At 56.0% G+C, this 13,105-nt stretch overlaps 1 pseudogene; it reads right to left on the bottom strand.

Moving 5' to 3' along the window:
• Positions 1-2,463: 2,463 nt before the first annotated feature.
• On the bottom strand, positions 2,464-4,812 carry LOC136543826 (beta-glucosidase 31-like; annotated as a pseudogene).
• Between the last annotated feature and the right edge of the window lie 8,293 nt (positions 4,813-13,105).

Here is a 13,105-nt window from a genome sequence, read left to right as displayed (position 1 = left end):
GTGAACTGCCATTGATGGCAAGCACCATCACCGAAACGGCAAAGAAGGAAGGTGAAGGGAGCGTTTGACGTGCGGGTCCCGCGATGTAGTGAGAGGAGAGGGGAACGACGAGTGCGCGGGTGCTGGGCATGGAGCAGGCCACTGCTGGGCCGAGCGGGGCGCCAAGCCAGGCCGCGGTGCGTGCGTGTGGAAGGAAGGCGTAGGAGCGGCTACCGAGCAGGCTGCGCTGCTGGGCCGCGCGTGCGTGACAGGAGGAGGGAAGGGGATGGGCGCAGGCCTAGGCCGCCAATGGCCCAAGGCCAGAATGGGGTGCAGGTAAAAAAAGAGAAACATTTTTCATTTTCTGGTTTTTACATACTTGCTCCAAATTCAAACTAGATTTGAATTCATGCCACTCAACTCTAACCCTACACTCAGACAAAACCAAAATGCCTCGGCATAAATGCAGCAATCTTATTACTAAACCTTATAGTAAATTTTAATTAGCCAAAAATTATTATTTAACCTAGTTTAAAATGCATAAAAATTAATTAAATGCTCAAATTTAATTACTAAATTATAATAAATTCTTAGGGTGTTACACACATGAAATATATATGGATGCTAATTGGAGACCGGATGGAATTATACTTTGGATCTGGATTCGGTTAGGCAATCGAGCGAGGCTTGGATTGCACTTGTTCTGCCTGTGTTGATTGAGGACCGTTTGTTGCTGTGGATGGTAGTCAGGTCACAGACTATTATCCTGAACAAATACTTGCTTATGGGAGCGGGAGGACTTGTTACTCTCTTGTTATGGGTTCCAGTTCTTTCCGGACCGGCTTTTAGGGATGGGTATTAGGTGGAGGTCTAAGCACCATACTGAGACTATGTCTCAAGTGTTGGGGGCTTGGAGTCCAAGCTTGGATGGGAACCTGGACCCCTTGACAGGAGTGAGACGAGTTGGTTCTGTTTGTACCTGGGGTATAAGCAGTGCGTGTGTTTCGAGGTACCCAGCTGGGATACATTGATTCGTGAATCGCCGTTTCTCTGAGACGGTACCGACTTGGCTATGGTCTAGCACCATAGTAAGAACTGGAATATGAAAGATGATAAAATGGTTCTGATTGCTCACCACCTGCTTGAAAGTAGCATATGTGCTTACATAGAATGGTTAGTTAATAAACTAATGATGACTGCTAATAAAATTGAATATAAGGACGTACGTTTAGTAATGCTTCCTGCAGATGTAATAATCCACAAGTCAGATAGCCTTGTATATCCTTGGAGTCTTTTATTTTCCTCCTGTCGGGTAAGTCTTGCTGAGAACAATCGAGTAATTAGGGTTTTATTTCCCCTTGTTGTAGGTAACTGGAGGATATATAGAACTAACTCTTGTGTGTAGAAACCTTCTGGTGGGCTCATAAAGGATTTCTTTCGCGCTACGGTCGTAGTGTTTATTTACAACCCTCACTAAAGATTTTTATAAGAAAAGATATAAAAATCTGCTAGCATCTCTTGTACATAAATGTCCACTATGTTAATACTTCACCATGTCATTAAATTAATCTTTGTTTCCGCTATAACTCTGATCATATGTTTATTTTTCGCTGCAAGATAAAACTTGTGAACTTGAAATGTATAAAGTTGTTTACATGTAAACCGTTTTAATCTCGCTGTTGCATTCAACTTGTTTAAATACTCTAATGTTATAATAAAGTGATGTAAGAAATGGTTAAGAATGTTGTAAGTTTTATTCTCTTATTTATGATCCTGACGGAAAAATGTGGATTTTTGAGTCCCCCTTGGGACGTGCTCGACGGAACTACACGATTTAGTGCACTCTCTTAGATACTTAGTGTCAAGTACTCTTGAGAGGGCATTAGACTAGGCGGTTCTGCCACATATACACTTGCACCACGCTTCTGAAACAATTGCAACATATGTGACATGTGCAACATCCCCCGATCTACTTTGCAACATCCATATGAAACAAATGTAACATACATCTAAAACGCACAAAATAATTGAAAAACATACATATGCAACAAAGGGGAGGGGAAGGTTGCGCCGGTCGATTCCGGCTGTCGGGGGTCGGCGGCGACGGCTAGTGGCGGCTGCTTCGGAGCCTAGCCATCGCCGGTGGTGGCGACGAGGACTGTTGTGATGGCGTGGGGGCGCCTTCGCCCGCGGTCTCTATTCCGCGGTGCTCGCTACGATACCAGTGTTAGTGGTCAACACGGGCGCGGGGAACGACGAGGACTGTACGGTCTGCCTCGCGGAGCTCGTGCCCGGGGACAAGGCTCTCGTGCTGTCGAGATGCGGCCGTGCGTCTTGAAACCGCTAGAAATACTCTTATTAATTATGTTTTTTTCCTTTTTTTTACTAGCACTTGTGGGCCGTGCCGGCCCGCTTGATGTTTGTTAGAGTAGGAGGTGATGGACCTGAAACTAAAAGCCACACACCGCTGCTTTCGAAGGAGGGTTAACCTGAACTGAGTCTGCACGAGCAGCATTTATTGGTTCCGAGCCTGAACCGTAGGCGGTAACCGAACAGGTACCAGGAACGACCAGACCAAGTAACCACGCACGTTTGATCCGTTCCTGGGTGCAGAAAGGAGAGTAAATTTCAGAACAAGGATGCCATCATTTTCAGAAACTGCCTAACATAGGCATGATTAAAACTTCAGAAAAGCAGAATGCAGACTTGACTGAATAGTATTGGTAGTTTGGTACATGATGGATTGAAGTGTGGCTTCGATGTAATTCTGCAAGAACTGCGACCTGAACTCGTTGTCATAGCTGTTTCCACCTGACGGGTCAGGCCGATCGGCAGCTCCTGATTTTTTTTGAACAGGGGGCATGCACAAGATGACTACTATACTTCATGATGCGCATCTGCTGCAAAATGTTGTTCATTTCTTCTGAGATAAATTCAAGACAGAAGTCTGGCCAAGTTACCATTTTCATGAATCAAGACTGCTGGGTTCTTGTATTTCACTCGGCGATGCTTTAGCAATTTCTTCAGAGCCCAGGGTTTCGTTGTCTTAAAATCCATTGTCAACTTGATCGGGAACTGGTTGCCTGACATCAGGAGTCGTACAGAAAAGCTCAGCTCATCCATGGCTCCTACTGTACTTTGAAGCATTGTAAAAGTATAAAAACTCTTAGGGCCCTTACTGCCATATTTCACAGCTGCATCACCCACGTAATCTCAGTTTCTGTTTCAGCCGCTTAAGATCAGCTCTCACATGGACAGCAATGTAGTGGTTAACTCCAACAAAATCAAATGATCCCTTTAGGTCCCGTTCGTTTCCCCCGAATCACTGCCAGGAACAGTTCCCGACCGGAATCGTTAATTTATTTGTATAAGATTTCATCAGCTGGAATGAATCCTGATATCAAACTGCCCCAAACAAACGAGCCCTTACTTTTTTTCCCTTCTTCACTGAAAGATGGCAGGCTTGACCCGATGCGTCAGTGGAGGGTAGTACCACTATAGGATGCATGAACCTGGAACATAAACAGACGTTTTACATGTAGTTACACAGTAAGTTGTCTGCGTGATACCTGAGAATAAAGTGGAACTAACCGTCCAATGTGGAATTCCTTCATATCCTTTCAGCTGCTATTTCATCATCCGGAGTCTGTGTTGCGGACTCAAACCACCAACCAAGCAAGGTCAATCCAATTCGTCCTCCTTGCTCAGCCTGGTCAGCAAGCAAAATATACAGCAAAACATCATGTCTGTGAGAATGACTCGTCTAGCAATGTCAGTTTTGCTTTGAAAAGAGATGGCAACATATTAAACCTGGTACTTCTCTCCATACAAGGACACTGCTGAGGCGTGTGCAAGCAGGAGGTGGTGACTGGTGTGCTGCTATGTAGTTCTATGGCGGAGTTGCCACTGCTGCAAGGGAAGCTGAATGGCAATGAGCACCTCTGGTGGCAAAATTCCTTCGTCATATCCACCAACCATTTCAATGTTAGGTTCATTGACAGTGCTCCAGTACTTCACCTTGTTGCCAAAGTTCTTAATGCACACATATGTATATGCAGTGGAGTCCTCTCTACATAAAGCCACAAAATGCAAAAGTAAATGACCCTTCATCTCTTTGTAGATGTGTGTCGGATACCGTGAGAAGGGGTACCCTAAGCAAGATCCAAAAAACGACTGCTTAGACTTCGTAAAAATCGAAACCAGCTAAACGCTGCTGGCCTCGGCCGATTCTCCGACTCGCCCGAGGCCCCATCACCGAGGTCTGCAATTCTCCGATTCGCCCGAGGCCCCCTCGCCGCTGACTTCGGGCGACCCCCTACCAAAGGCCTCGGCCGACCCCCTCCCTCGTCGCAGGCCTCGGCCGGGCCACCGATCCTCCGTCTCGCGCGAGGCGGGCTCGGCAGCACTCCGCTACCTCTTCCTTCTCCCGTCCCTCTGGCAAAACGTCGTGTCACATCAACTCAGCCGACTGCTGTCCCCGACAACAGCCGCACGCCCGGTACAGTACAGCAGAATGGCCGATGGGACAGGAGGCAGGACTGGGCGGGGATTACCCGCCACTGTACTAACCACCGTGACGCCCACGCCTCACTATGCTGCCAACTCCTGCACCGAGGACAATGCAGCGTGGGGAGCCACATCTGGGCTACTGTGGCCTCGGAATCAGTACCCAGGGCCAATAACTCCCCCCAAGGCCTCGACAGTTCGCTTCACGGGCTCGGCAGCCTGAGGGTCCATGACCACCGAGCCCCCCACGATGGCTCGGCCTCGGCATCGGCAGAGCCGCTGCTCCCTACGACGTCATTACACGGCAACCAGCACGTCGCCCGCCATGTCCTGCATCAAGCCGTACTGGAGCCCCACGACGCACAAGACCGAGTATGACCAGCGTGCCACTTCCGCACGTCCCATCAAGGCGCTCAACCACTCCGACAAACCACACGACGGCACAGTACAGCGAAGTGGCAGACCAGACGTCCGTCACGTCAGCATCCTGCCATCCACGACGGGACTGGGCAGGGGTTACCCGCCACTGTACTAACCACCGTGACGCCCATGCCTCACTGTGCTGCCTAAACTCCTGCACCAAGGACGAACACGACGTGGGGAGTCAGAACCGGGTTCCTGTGACCTCGGGACCAGCGAACCGACCGCTCCGCCCCGCTCGAGACCCCCGATAGGCCTCGGACGAACTAACCGAGTTCCGCCTCGCCCGAGGCTCCCGGTAGGGCCTCGGGCGAACTGGCCATGCTCCGCCTCGCCCGAGGCTGGGCTCGTCCCGCAACCTCGTCGCCTCCGCCTCAAAAGTCACTCTGGCAGGCTATCGCATCCAATTAATGCGCCCAGCTGCCCCCACTACGTAAGCCACGATCGGCAGTACGCCGCGACAGGAGCGACAGGACAACGGTCAAATCGCCTTTTTACCATCCCTTACTGACAATGCATGGTACCGTATCCTGTAGACGCACGTTCCGCACTGTTCCGCCTAAATCAACTATCGACGATGGCCGCCCAGGCCTCACATTGCCACCTGCTAAAGGCCTCGGCACAGCAGGCCTCAGCACAGTAGGTCTCGGCCTCAGCACGGCAGGTCTCGGCACAGCCTACTACAGCAGCCACCAGACCTCGGCGCTTCACCAAGTCAACAGAAGTACAGGAGCGCAGCATGTCGCCAGCCTTGAAGACCATACTGACTAGACATCGACGGGAACTCCCACGACGCCATGCTGCTCCAGGGAGCGGAATACGTGCGGAATACGTCAGCAAATAGTAGCTTTTTTCATGTACTTCCGGCTTCCTCCTTGTGGCTATAAAAGGAGGTAGCCGGGGCCATTTCCAGGGGGGAAGCGGCAAGACGAACACACCGATAGAACTACACACCTCTACGCTGCTTAGGCAACAACGTCTCAAGCAGCCCGCACCACCCTCGCCGAGACCTGGGGCTATCCCCCTCTCTCACCTAGCTTGTAACCCCCTACTACAAGCACTCCGGTGCAAGGAATACAAGATCGATCTCTCAGACTGGACGTAGGGCCTCGATTGCCCGAACCAGTATAAACCTTGTGTCTCTTTGCATCACCATCCGGGATTAGGGGCACGCAGCACAAATTCACTCGTCGGTTGAGGGACCCCCGGTTCCGAAACACCGACAGTTGGCGCGCCAGGTAGGGGTCTCTGCGTGTCAGCTTCGTCATCCTAGCAAGTTCCGGATGGCAGACCACATACGACCATTGCGTCTCGGCACCATAGTTTGGTTCGGGAGCCTAGAGTTCATGTCTCTAGGGCATGAGTACGACATGGTGCTCCTCACTCCTCGAATCCCACCGTCCGACGACGAAGTCGCGCCCCGGCAGCCCAGGCGCAGGCGGCGCCCGGGCGGCCGCTCTCGCCACGCTCGCCAGGCACCGCGCGAGCAAGGCCACCCCGACGCTACGCGAGCCCGGGGCGGCACGCCACTCCCCGCCGATATCCTACGACCAGCTGTTGGTACGGGGTCCCTGGCTGGGGACCTGTCTGACCTGAGCCTGGACAATGGAAAATCGCCGGGGGCTTACGGCGATGCCCAGTCATCTAACCCCGCACCGCCACTCTCTGAAGAGCCGACCCCGACGGGGCAGAATCTGGAGACGGCCCCGTTCCCATACCCCTTTGGGTTGAGAAATGCCGCCACCTCTTACGCTTACGCTTACGCTGCCGCTCACGAGCACCCCTCGGAACGCCGCCAGCGCTTCGCTCTCGACCTGAGCACCCACTCCGACCCCTCGGACGAGGACGAGGCGTGGCCCGGGGTGGATTTCTCCGAACTCCACAACCCTGGGGCTTTGCGCCAATTCTTGGCCGCAAGCGACTACTGCCTCGGCTATTCCGACTCCGGCGACGAAGGGACTTACGATCCGTCCCGTGAGTGCTTCCACGTCGGGCTTGGGATGCCAACGGCGGGCGAAGAGGAAGAGAGGACAGGCAACCATTCACCGCCCCGGGCAGGGGCGCGTGATGCCACGCCTCCGCGTCTCGTAGCCCCGGCAGCACGGAACGAGAATCCCGTTCGCGGGGGGCATCGTCGCCCAGACCTGGAGCAGCTCCGCGAGCTTCAGGCCAAGGTCGAGCAGGACCGACTCCTTCTGCAACAGCTCCGGGATACTCTCGAGCAGGAGCAGCGAGGGCGCGGCGAGGGCGGAGGAGCCCGAGGGAGGGCCCGCGACGTCCATCACCGCATCAACGACAACGAGGGGGGAGAGCCACCCCCGATCTTTAACCGCGCTAGCCAGAATGTCGCAGCTGCTGCGATGCTGGTCCGAGCAATGCCCGAGCCCTCCACCACCGAAGGGCGACGGGTCCACGGAGAGCTCCGCGACCTCCTCGAGACCGCAGCAGTGCAGCAGGCCGAGAGTTCCGCCTCCCGCCGGCGCGGAGGCACTTCGGAGCAACCCACAGCGCAACCTCGAGGGGGTCAGGATGCCTCGGTCCGTCCCGAGGCCGCTCGCGCACCGACGGTCGACAGGGCCCCCTCGGTGCGCGACCGACTTAGGGACCAACGCGAGGCACAGGGCAACCACGAAGTAGTTGGCAGGCGACGGCGCCACGACGACGGAGCCGCCCGAGGCTACCACCCACACCGAGGCGGCCGCTACGACAGTGGAGAGGACCGCAGTCCTTCCCCTGAGCCGCCAGGACCTCGTGTCTTCAGCAGGGCCATCCGCGTTGCTCCTTTCCCCGCCCGGTTCCGACAGCCGGCCAACCTCGCAAAGTACAGCGGCGAGACCAACCCGGAACTTTGGCTCGCCGATTATCGCCTGGCCTGCCAACTAGGTGGCGCGGACGATGATCTGCTCATCATCCGCAATCTCCCTTTGCTCTTGACGGACTCGGCGCGAGCCTGGCTTGAGCATCTCCCCCCCTCGCAAATCCACGACTGGCGCGACTTGGTTAGGATCTTCGTCGGGAACTTCCAGGGCACTTACGTGCGCCCTGGGAATTCCTGGGATCTTAAGAGCTGCCGCCAGAAGCCGGACGAGTCTCTCCGAGACTTCATCCGGCGCTTCTCCAAACAATGCACCGAGCTACCCAGCGTCGGTGACTCAGAGATCGTCCAGGCTTTCCTCTCCGGCACCACTTGTCGGGACTTGGTCCGAGAGTTAGGACGCAACGTCCCTCGCTCTGCCGCCGCGCTCCTCGACATCGCCACCAACTTCGCCTCGGGCGAAGAGGCGGTGGGGGCCATCTTCCCCAACAACGACGCCAAGGGGAAGCAGAAGGACGAGGCCCCCGAGGCCTCACCCACCCGCGTCCCTAAGAGAAAGAAGAAGGGTCGCCCGGGGAAGCAGGAGGTCCTCGAGGCCGTTCACGTCGCCACAACAGATCGCAGGAATCCCCGAGGCCCCCGCGGCCCCGGGCTATTTGACGACATGCTGAAGAAGCCCTGCCCTTACCATCAAGGTCCGGTAAAGCATGCCCTCGAGGAGTGCACCATGCTCCGGCGTTACTACGCCAGGCTCGGGCTGCCCGACGACGACGCCAAGCAGAAGGGCCCCGGCGGTCGGAACGAGGACAAAGACGACAGGTTCCCCGAGGTACGCAACGCTTTCATGATCTTTGGCGGACCCTCGGCATGCCTCACGGCGCGCCAGCGAAAGAGGGAACGCCGGGAGGTTTTCTCGGTCAAGGTGGCCACCCCCCGGTACCTCGACTGGTCTCGGGAGGCAATCACCTTCGATCGGGATGACCACCCCGATTATGTTCCAAACCCCGGGCAGTACCCGCTTGTCGTCGACCCGATCATTCGGCAACACCCGGCTCACCAAAGTGCTCATGGACGGAGGCAGCGGCCTCAATATCCTCTACGTCAACACTCTGGAGCTCCTGGAGCTCGACCAGTCACAGGCTTCGAGGTGGTTCCGCGCCCTTCCACGGCAGTCGTGCCAGGGAAGCGCACACGACCCCTCGGACGCATCGACTTACCCGTCTGCTTTGGCACTCCATCCAACTACCGTAAGGAGGTCCTCACCTTCGAGGTAGTTGAATTCAAGGGGGCTTACCACGCCATCTTGGGGCGCCCAGTGCTACGCCAAGTTCATGGCGATCCCCAACTACACCTACCTCAAGCTCAAGATGCCAGGCCCCAACGGCGTCATTACCGTCGAGTCCACGTACGAACATGCATACGACTGCGACGTCGAGTGCATCGAGTACGCCGAGGCCATCGTGGAGGCCGAGACCCTCATCGCCGATCTCGACCTAGCTTGGTAGCAAGGTTCCCGACGCCAAGCGGCGCGCCGGGACCTTCGAACCCGCGGAGGCCGTCAAGATCGTCCCAGTCGATCCCACCGTCCCCGACGGTCGAGGACTGAAGATCAGCGCCACCCTCGACAGCAAATAGGAGGCCGTGCTCGTCGACTTTCTCCGTGCGAACGTCGATATGTTCGCATGGAGTCCCTCGGACATGCCAGGCATACCAAGGGAGGTCGCCGAGCACGCCTTAGATATCCGGCCAGGCTCCAGGCCGGCAAAACAGCGCCTGCGCCGGTTTGACGAGGAGAAGCGCAGGGCCATCGGCGAGGAAGTGCAGAAACTCGTGGCAGCCGGGTTCATCAAGGAAGTATCCCATCCAGAGTGGTTGGCTAACCCTGTACTAGTCAGGAAGAAAAGTGGCAAGTGGAGGATGTGCGTGGACTACACTGGTCTAAATAAAGCATGCCCGAAAGTCCCATTCCCACTACCGCGAATTGACCAAATCGTCGACTCCACTGCAGGATGCGAAACCCTCTCCTTCCTTGATGCGTATTCCGGTTACCACCAAATCAAGATGAAAGAGTCCGACCAGCTCGCGACTTCTTTCATCACCCCATTCGGCATGTACTGCTACATAACCATGCCGTTCGGCCTCAGAAACGCAGGGGCTACTTACCAACGGTGCATGATCCAAGTCTTTGGCGAACATATCGGACGAACCGTTGAGGCCTATGTGGATGACATCGTAGTCAAGTCCAGGAAGGCCGGCGATCTCGTCGGCGACCTGGAGGTTGCCTTCACATGTCTCAGAAAGAAGGGCATCAAGCTCAACCCCGAGAAGTGTGTCTTCGGGGTCCCCCGAGGCATGCTCTTAGGATTCATAGTCTCGGAACGTGGGATCGAGGCCAACCCGGAGAAGGTCTCGGCCGTGACCAACATGGGCCCGATCCGAGACCTCAAAGGCGTGCAGAGGGTCATGGGATGCCTTGCGGCCCTGAGCCGCTTCATCTCCCGCCTCGGCGAAAAAGGCCTGCCCCTGTACCGCCTTTTGAGAAAGTCCGAGCGCTTTTCTTGGACCGCCGAGGCCGAGGAAGCCCTCGCCAGGCTCAAAGCACTGCTCACCAACCCCCCCGTCCTGGTTCCGCCCACCGAGGGCGAACACCTCTTACTCTACGTCGCCGCGACGACCCAAGTGGTCAGCGCGGCCGTAGTCGTCGAGAGGCAGGAGAAGGGACACGCTCTGCCCGTCCAGCGACCTGTCTACTTCATCAGCGAAGTGCTCTCCGAGACTAAGACACGTTACCCCCACATCCAGAAGTTAGTTTACGCCATAGTCTTGGCTCGACGCAAGCTGCGTCACTACTTCGAGTCCCACCCAGTGACTGTGGTGTCGTCTTTTCCTCTGGGAGAGATAATCCAAAACCGGGAGGCCTCGGGTAGAATAGCCAAATGGGCTGTCGAACTCATGGGGGAGACCTTGTCTTTCGCGCCTCGGAAAGCGATCAAATCACAGGTCCTGGCCGACTTTGTAGCCGAGTGGACCGACACACAGCTGCCACCCGTTCAAATCCAATCAGAATGCTGGACCATGTACTTCGACGGGTCTCTGATGAAGACCGGGGCCGGCGCGGGCCTGCTCCTGGTCTCGCCCCTCGGAATACACATGCGCTACATGATCCGGCTTCACTTCGCCGCCTCCAACAATGTCGCCGAATACGAGGCCCTCGTCAACGGCCTGCAAATCGCCATCGAACTTGGAGTACGACGTCTCGACATACGGGGTGATTCGCAGCTCGTCGTCGATCAGGTGATGAAAGAGTCAAGCTGCCACGACCCCAAAATGAAGGCGTACTGCGCGATGGTACGTCGTCTGGAGAACAAGTTCGACGGTCTCGAACTCAACCACGTTGCACGAAAGTTCAACGAGGCCGCGGACGAACTGGCAAAGATGGCGTCGGCACGGACCCCGGCCCCTCCGAACGTCTTCGCCAGAGACCTCCACAAGCCATCCGTCGACTACGTCTCGGCGACGGAAGAGGACCCATCGGCCGAGCCCACCGCAGGGCCCGAGGCCCCCTCTGCCGCCAAGACCCCGCCAGCCGAGCCCGAGGCCATGGCGATTGACGCAGAGCCTCCCAAGGCCGACCAAGGAACGGACTGGCGAGTTCCTCTCCTTGACCGCCTCGCCCGAGGAGAGCTTCCTGCTGACAGAACCGAGGCCCGACGGCTTGCGCGACGCGCCAAGACTTACGTCCTCTGCGACGGCGAGTTATATAGGCGCAGCCCATCTGGTATTCTCCAACGATGCATCACCACCGAGGCTGGCCAATCCTTACTTCGGGACTTACACGCGGGAGTCTGCGGGCACCACGCGGCGCCTCGGACGCTCGTGGGTAACGCCTTCCGCCAAGGTTTCTATTGGCCAACAGCGGTGGCCGACGCCACAAAGCTAGTACGCACCTGCGAGGGATGCCAGTACTACGCTCGACAGACGCACCTCCCGGCCCAAGCCCTCCAAACCATCCCAATCACATGGCCATTCGCTGTGTGGGGGCTGGACATGGTTGGGCCTCTGCAGAAGGCACCCGGGGGCTATACCCATCTGCTGGTAGCTATCGACAAATTCTCCAAATGGATCGAGGCTCGTCCGATCACTCAGATCAAATCCGAGCAAGCGGTGCTGTTCTTTACGGATATCATCCACAGGTTCGGGGTTCCTAACACCATCATCACTGACAATGGGACACAATTCACCGGTCGCAAGTTCCTAACGTTCTGCGACGACCACCACATCCGGGTGGCCTGGTCGGCCGTAGGGCACCCAAGGACGAATGGCCAAGTAGAGCGTGCCAACGGCATGATCCTACAAGGCCTTAAGCCAAGAATATTCAACCAGTTGAAGAAGTTTGGCAAGAAATGGCTTGCCGAACTCCCGTCAGTCATCTGGAGCCTAAGAAATACCCCGAGCCGAGCCACGGGATTCACACCGTTCTTCCTGGTCTATGGAGCCGAGGCCATCCTCCCCACTGACTTAGAATACGGCTCCCCGAGGCTACAGGCGTACAACGAGCAAAGCAACCGCACTGCCCGCGAAGACGCCCTCGACCAACTGGAGGAAGCCCGCGACGTCGCGCTACTACACTCAGCCAGGTACCAGCAAGCCCTACGACGCTACCAAGCCCGGCGCGTCCAAAGCCGGGACCTGAAGGTGGGCGACCTGGTGCTGAGACTGAGGCAGAGCAACAAGGGCCGCCACAAGCTGACCCCACCCTGGGAAGGGCCGTATATCGTCGCTCAAGTGCTGAAGCCCGGGACCTACAAGTTAGCCAACGAGAAGGGCGAAATCTTCACCAACGCTTGGAACATAGAACAGCTACGTCGTTTCTACCCTTAAATTTCCAAACGTTGTTTACATTGTTCCTCGAAATACAATAAAGAAGCGTTCTTTAGTTGTTATAATCTTTCGAGGAACCCCCTTATAGACAAATCGATTGTATAGAACCTAAGGACCGAAAGATTGTCTCAAAGGCGAAAAGGCCGGCCGAGCCGTGAGAACGGCCTATGCCTCTGGGCTACGGCAGCTCCCTCACCACCGTTTCGCCCAAAGGACAGCTTAGGCTCCGAGGAAGTTCTTTGCAGAGAGGTTGTCTATCGATAGGGGCTCGACGTCACTATAACGCAATAAGGGAGACTCGGCTCTGCCTCTGCAAAGTCGAGCCTCCCTCGGGGGCTAAAAAGGGGGAACCCCCCCTAAGTCCCGGACACCATTTCTCAACCGTTTTCCGAAAATTTCCACGCCAAACTCTCTCGCGCTCCGACAGGACCTTCGCAAGAAACCCAGAGACCAAAAGCTTGTCTGGAGGCCAAAGGGCCGGCCGAGTCGTGAGAACGGCCTACG

This window comes from Miscanthus floridulus, chromosome 3, assembly GCF_019320115.1.
Source record: "Miscanthus floridulus cultivar M001 chromosome 3, ASM1932011v1, whole genome shotgun sequence".
Classification (NCBI taxonomy): Eukaryota; Viridiplantae; Streptophyta; class Magnoliopsida; order Poales; family Poaceae; genus Miscanthus; species Miscanthus floridulus.
Note: the sequence above shows the minus strand (reverse complement) of the source record. Positions and strands in the feature narration are given on the sequence as shown.